The sequence below is a fragment of the Chroicocephalus ridibundus genome, chromosome 1, assembly GCF_963924245.1.
Source record: "Chroicocephalus ridibundus chromosome 1, bChrRid1.1, whole genome shotgun sequence".
Lineage (NCBI taxonomy): Eukaryota > Metazoa > Chordata > Aves > Charadriiformes > Laridae > Chroicocephalus > Chroicocephalus ridibundus.
In genome coordinates this window covers 71,261,155-71,268,601 of record NC_086284.1, presented here as the reverse complement: position 1 = coordinate 71,268,601, position 7,447 = coordinate 71,261,155, and positions in this window count along the sequence as shown.

Genomic DNA, 7,447 nt, shown 5'->3' with positions numbered 1-7,447 from the left:
TTCATCGCCTCTCTCGCCACCACCCCCCCATTCCCCCCGGCCCGCACATCCCCCCCTTTCCCCCCCCCCGCGTCTGCCTCACCGCTCCCGGCGGCTCCCCGCTTGGAAATGGAGACCGGCAACTCTCACCAGAGCGCACCAGCATCCCACGGTCCTGAGGAAGGAGTTTGGGGCGGCGGGGGGGAAGGGGGGGGGGGGGGACGGGCGGGGGGGTGGGGTGGGGGGGATGTTTGAGAGTGACGGTGAGGCGAGGAGGAGGAAGGAGGAAGGCTGGGAAGAAGGGGGTGGGGGGAGACGGAGCTCCTGAAATGGAGCCAGCCCAAACGGGAGACGATGCTGGAGCAGGGGCTGCGTCATTTCGGGGCTGGGAGAGGGCTCAGCCTCCCCCCCCCGCTCCCCGCCGCCTCCCTGCCCGCACGCAGGGGGGGGCAGCTACCGTCAGGGAACAGCCCCCCACCCACCCCCCCTCCTCAATGGGGCTCTGCGGGGACAGGACCCCGCTTCCCCGCAAGCCCCCGCGGCCGGGACGGGGCAGGAAAATCCCACGCCAGGGGAAGGGACGAGCCGCCTTCGTTCTGCCTCGGGATGCCAGAACAGAAAGGGGCAGGGAGAGGCGTACGGGACGCGTCCGCCCGAGGGCAACGGGCGGGACCGGTCACGGTCGCGCGTAGGAGCCTTCGGCGGGGCCGGCTGCCGCGGGGGGAACGGGGTCCCGGGGCCGGATGGGGTCCCGGGACGGCGGGGGAAGGAGGAATGATCGGCATTTATAACTGCGGGGGAAACTCGCAGCCTTTCAAAGAGTTTTGGCTGGGGGAGTGGAAATGCCGTCTGCCCCTTTCACATTTGGAAGCACAGCGGTCATTTAGGGGAAGAAGGAGGGACAAAGCAATTTTTTTTTATTTTTTTTTTTTCCTGCTGGACAGTGGGTCTCTTTGAGCCTCCTGTCGTGTCCTATGGCTGCAATTATAAACAAACTTTCCTTCTGCAGAGAGGAAGTAGCTGAGACTGAGGGTCTGAAGCCAGCGAGTGGCCAGTGGCTACCCTGGCCTTCGCTGGCCGTAGCCAAGGAGCAGGGGAGGTGGTAGCCTGGCCCTCCATGCAGCATGCATGGCAAAATAACTGGCCTGGGAACACCGTCCCTTCTTTCAAATATGCCTACCCAGTCCAAGACAGTTTCCTTCTGAAGCTCATGCCCTCAGAGGCTTTCTAAACTCAGCTTCAAATGCTCATGTCCATGTATTTCTTTTTTCTTTTTTCTTTTTCTTTTTTTTTCTTTTTCTTTTTTCTTTTTCTTTTTTTTTTTCTTAATTTTCCTACAACCCCCATGGCCACAGCTTCAAAAAGCAAAGCTGCTCTTAGTGGGGCTGGGATTACGGGTGCCGTCATGGAGGCCCATGGTAAACGTCAGTAAAAAGCAAGAAAATCTCCAGGCAAGATTACAGTGCTGGTACACAACCATGGAGAGCCTCATCCCAGCCTTCAACAGCACCTGCCACAGCAAAAGTGGCATATGCAAAGTCCTTGAAATATTGACCAGAGTCATTATTTTTACGTGCATATAGATTTCAGCTTATTTTATGGCTCTGAGTGTGTGTGTGTGTGTGGTACATGTGTGCGTGCACACACACACACACTTATATCTATGTATATATTCAACAGTGATGGGCCTGTTAAACTGAGCAGTGATTTCTCTCCTACAGATAGATGTATAATACACACACATAGTGATGATACCTAAGGTGTTTGGGGGTGGGGATGCATAATATCTTATAAATTTGAAGTTTTTATCAGGCAGAGCAGATTACTTTAAGCGCTCAATTTCTCAGCGATCCAATTTTATTAGGATTTACTATCATTTGTGCTGCGCATCCCTGGGGAAATAATGCTTTGATTAATGTAATCCTGGGCTGGGATCCGCCACATGCCCCTCTCCCAAGAGAAGGGCCCTGTTTGACAAACAAAAACAGAGCAGCAACTATTGCAATCTGCACTCACCTTTGGAAAGCACACAGACCCGCACGCACACACGCACACAAAATATGACCCCCTCCTCCCCCCCAGCCCCAAATACAATAGCAGCATCTCAAAACAATGTGCGCTTATTCATTTGCACACAATGCCTCTGATTCAGTGTGGGTTGTACAGTCCAGCCCTCAACTGCACAGAGCCAGCCCAAAAAGGATCCTGCTCTGTCCCCCACTGAGAAGCTGAAGCATCTCTGGGAAGCTCAATGCCTCTCTGTATTTCAGGCTCTCCTTGGGCTCCCAACATTTCTGCCTCTTTGTTTCCCACTGCAGGCCTTGCCGCAGACCGAGTTCAAGTCTGCTCCTTCAACCCCAGCGGCGGCCCAGGGGCCCAAGAAGCTGTCCCTGCAAGGCTCCCTGGCACCCACCTGGGGGGACATGTACCTCTCTAAATGGGCCCTGGTAAGTGAATCACAGCCAGGCACTCTTCTCAGCTCATAAAGGGGGGGGGGGGGGGGGGGGCGAGGGGGGCCGGACACGACGACACCCAGAAAACAACCTCAAACAGAAAAGTCTTGTCACATACATTTTTAAAGGAGAAAAAAAAAAAAAAAGAAACTGTTCCTCCGTCTTTGGAGCTTGCTTGGGTTTGAGTAGCTTTGTTCCAGCCGCCCCCCCTTCTTCCACCCCCCCCCACCTTCTGTTTGTGTCAAAGGCTGGCAGGAACAATAGCGTTCAAACAGGAATAAACATGCCCAGATCAGAGCCCAGCCCCAGAGAAAGCTTTCCCTTTCTTTATATCCCTAGGTGAACTGGCCGGTGTTTCCCCCTTTCCTCCTCCCCCCAAAAAGGACGCCAATCACCGACAGCCCAAATAGCAATTTAATGTTGATTTTCTCCCCCCCCCCCCCCGCCCCGCCGCAACAAAGCAGGTCCCACTGCGCCTGAGGAGGACATCCAGCCCCAAAAGAGGGCTCTGGCTGCACTTGGGCCACTTTATTCCAAATCCGGATTAATAAATCCAGGGGAAGGAAGAGGGGAGGGATCTCCAGGCTGGAGATGAGGAGGGATGCGGTTTGCGCCGGGGTTTTCAATGAGATGCTGCTCTCTCCTTCGTCTTTATCCACTGACCCCCAATACGGTGACTCAGCGATTACAGAGCACTGGGTGTCTGTGTGTGTAGGGGGAGGGTAATGTGGGGGCTTCCCTCCCGAACCCCCCCCCCCCCCGCCTTCCTCCTTCTTTTCTTTCCTGATGAAAAACGATGCAATTACATTTCTGCATGCTGATCTGAGAGTTCAAATAACAAGCCTTAAACGCGTTATCAGGCGCTCGTTAAAGAAGGAAGGGGGGAGCGAAGAGGGGAACAAACCTGGACGTATATGCGTCTGTGCATGCCTGGCTGTGCGTGTATCTATATACGCGTCTGCTTTTATATGGATCTGGATACATATTTAAATGAAAGACCGCTAGAAGAGGAGATGGGTTGTTGTTCGGCCTGAGTCCCTGCGCCCAGGCAGGATGAGGGAAGCGTCTCAATTTAAAACAGCACCGACCAAATGAGAGGAGAAAGAGGTGCAAATCACTCCGGGGAAAAGTTATTTAGGCGCAATCTCTGGATTTTCCCAGCGCAAAGTGACTCTCCTACCCGGGTTCGATCCAGTTTTCCCGCTTCCCTTCCCCCCCTCCCACTCCGGGGGGATCCATCCCTATCTCGCATTTTTCTTCCCGGCAGCGGCTCCCTCTCCCCCCGGGGCGCCCCGCCTGGGCTGCCGTTTGCTGGGACCTCGGCGCGGCCGCGGCCCGCTCCGCGCCCGCGGAAGGGCCGTCGGAGCGGGAGCCGCCCCCGGGGCCGCGGGGTGGCGGCGAGCTCGCCCCCGGGCTTTCGGGTCCCCGCCTCTCCCCTCCCTCCCCGTTCCCTCCCTTCTCTTCCCTCCCCAGCTCTAGCAGGCGGCAAGAAATTGTTTCAGTAGTCGGATGGCGGGGCTGAATTTAGAGAGAGGAGGAGGGAATAAATGCGAGGAGATGATGAATAATGTTAACTTTGGACTGTAGGAGTCATGATGGAGTTGAGCGAAGCTGCGGGGAAATATGTCATTTAATCCCAGGGCTACCCAAGTCCCTTTTATCAAACACCCGTGATGCTGGAATTACACCGCTGTAAAAGCGACTGAGTACTTAAAAGTACCCAACATCAGGCAAATATATAGATTGGAGGAACGGGGGTAAAAGGAACACGCGTACAAACTAACCACACGACCGTGAAAACCCCAAGCGGATTAGATAAATATAAATACATGTGCATTTGGGAAAAAAAAAATCGGAAAAAAAAAGACGGTAAAACTGTAGCTGCTGCATTCACGCAAGGAGAACAGACAGCGTGTGCATGTTTGTGTGCAATGCCAAAAAGAGCAGCCTTAAGGTTGACCTACTGCAATCTGCACTGAGCTCCTCAGACAATAGACAAGTTCAAATGTCAAAAAATCTAATAATAAAAAACAGAGCTGCCAAACTGCACGAACTGTTTTCTGGTGTATCACAATTATTCACCCTCTTATCCACTAAGAGACTGCCAGTCCTTATGCGCGTAAAAGAAAATCTATGTAATGCATATGGATCTTTCTTTTTTTTTTTTTTTCACATGTGAAACGCTATTGAGATGGCAAGCACGCAAATCAGAATGATATCATGTCTAATAAAAGCGGGACTAAGGTTTTCACAGTCTCTTTTAAAAGACTCCAACTTGTAAATCCCCTTTTTATGTCCCTACATGCACAATTATTCTTATAAATAAAAATCTACATGTTCAAGAAGCTGGATTGGAACTACATATCCCTCTGATTTTAACGTCGGTGGGAGCATTAGGTTTCCATCATATGTAACGTGTCCACGTTGAGTTCAAGTCAACAGATAGATTGTTCCATTCATTTGGCAACTTTCATTACAGTCCGTGTGAGGTGAACCCTAAGCATGACACATTGGGTAATATCAGAATTATGCAGCAGGGAAAGAAAGGACACCGTTTTCAAAAGCTATCTTGCTTTGCATGTGCAGTTCCGTATTATTGTTCTAATTTATTACAGAACCCGATATGCTTTGTTATGCTCAAAACAATAAATAAGGTTCCGAGTGAAGCCTTCAGAATAAAAGGTATGGATAAATGATCCGCCTGCCTATTGTGGTTATCGTTATTATCGCCAGCCTTTAAAAGTAATCTGTGTATTTTCCTATTTCCTCCAGATTGGGTAGTGTAATATGCCTAGTGCAGCTATCAACGTGGTCATAAGAACTATGAACTACAGTATGGGTAAGCTTGAAAAACCCAGAGCAGATCACATTAGCCAAGAACGCTACATATCTGGAAGCCAGTCAACTTCACGTTTTCAGCTGACTGCTGTATTATGCACGAATGTGTTTTACATATAGCAGACTGTATACGGAGTATGTCTTTATGTTTAACATTTTAATTTGTAAATGCTAATTAGGCAGTTGGTCTCCACGGTTATATTAGTAGATACCTAATCATTTCCCACTATAAGTAAATGAATACTAAATACGGTAAACATTCACTTTCTTTTCCCTACCTCCGCGACAGTATCGCTTCTACACTCATTTTCCGAAGGCGTCCATTCGGACAATATAGGCATTTATTAAAAGAAAGGGGGGGGGGGGTGTTGGGGGGGAAAATATGCTCTCTGTAACACTGTTACGATTAGGGTGCCATTTCAGGCGCAAACCGGGCAATCCTGGCCGAACCGGACTTTTCCAAAGGCAGGCGGCAAAGTTAAGTTTTGCCGAATTAACTTGTTGCTGGTTTTAGCGTTAGTTTGTCCGGTGGCTTGCGGTACCCCGAGGTCCGCTCGCTGCTAACTGATGCGGGAAAACAGCAGAGGAGCTGCTAACTCCTGTTTTGTTTAAAATATAATGCAGGTTACACTTGGGGGAAGGGGGAGGCAGAGGAAAACTGCGGGGGGAAACGCGCTCATTCCCAAATCCGGGTTGTTGAACTTTGCCGGGCTCTTTCGACTCCGAAACCCGCTCTTTTCGGAGGCGAGGGAAATGTTCGCTGAACTACGGTAAATCTCAAGTTAAGCGACCACGTTTCTGAGGAGCATTGCGTTCTGGAAATGTGTTTTACTAGTCTGGAATATTGCTAGGGTTTTATTTCGCCAAATGCGGTAGGTGGAAAGTTTTGTTCATGTAAATATCTCAACCATTTTCCCCGCACGGTCAATACACACGGAGACTTGACTCCGTTTTCCAAATGAAGACCCACGGACACTTTAAATGGAAAGTGTATATTCTTGTAAGTCGTTTTCTCTCTTTGATTACTTTTCTCTCTTTCTCCCCCCTCCCCCGTTTTTTTTTTTTTCTTTTGGTGTGTGTATATGTGTTAGGTTTTTAGGCGGGGAGTTCATCTTGCCAGAATCTATCATATTTATGGGCTGTGTGATTTCCAGGGCTCCAATTGGTCTTTCCTTTATGGAGGCAAGGAATAAAACTTTCCCAGTCGTACGGAAACTGCTGGGGCTCCAGCGCGGGGGAACAAAGTGCCTTCAACCCCCCACCACCACCCCCGCCCCCGGGGAGCTGCCGCTTCCCCTGCTCCTCAGCCCCCCCGGGGGCTGCCCGGGACATCCCCCTTGCAGGTGCGTTAAGGGGATGCTGCAGCCACGTTTGTCCGCCCGTGCCCAGCTCGGTGCCGGCGGGAGCGGAGGGGGGAGGAGGAGGAGGGAGAGAAGCAGCCGTGCTCGGGCAGGAATGCCACAAAAAACCCCTAAATTTCTCACTCTTGCAACCACTCAGGGAGGGGAAGGGAGAAAAGGAGCGGGCGCTCGGGATGAGGGGCTGAGGCTCTGCGTGTTTGGGGAAGGGACAGTGAGCCGAGCTGTGCCGAGCTCAGCTGTGGTCGCCGTCGATGTTCTTGGTTTTCAGTTGAGGTTAACGCCTGCCGGTGTCCCGGACGGCGACAACTTGTGCCCGGTGTGCGGCCGGTGTGCGGCCAGGGCGGGAGACGGGGGGAGCCCGGCTCTGGCTCCCGCAGATGGAGAAGTCGAGGGGGGGGAAAGAGGGGGGGGGGGGGGAGTGGCCAGCTTGAGGGGGGCGGAGGGGGGGCAGGAGGGGGGAAGAAAAAAAGAAAAGAAAAAAAAAGCAGCTATTTTTTCAAGTTTAATACGGCGATTAAATATTAAATGATCTAAAAAAAAAACCCGAGTCGTTTTATTGCATCTCCAGAGGCTTTAAGCGCCTTATTTGGACGGGGAAAAAAAAAAAAATTAAAAAAAAAAATAAAACCCGCGTGGCACCTCAGGTTACCCCGAACGGCGTGCCCGTGCCTGTGTTTGGTTAGCTGCTCTCGCTCCCTCGCAGGCCTCGGGTCCGTTGGAGGCATCGCACCAACTGCGACACTTTTGGGGCGGCCTTTGAACTGGCAGCGCCCCCCCCCCGATACCCCCCGCTCCCCGCCGCTCCTCTCCGCTCCC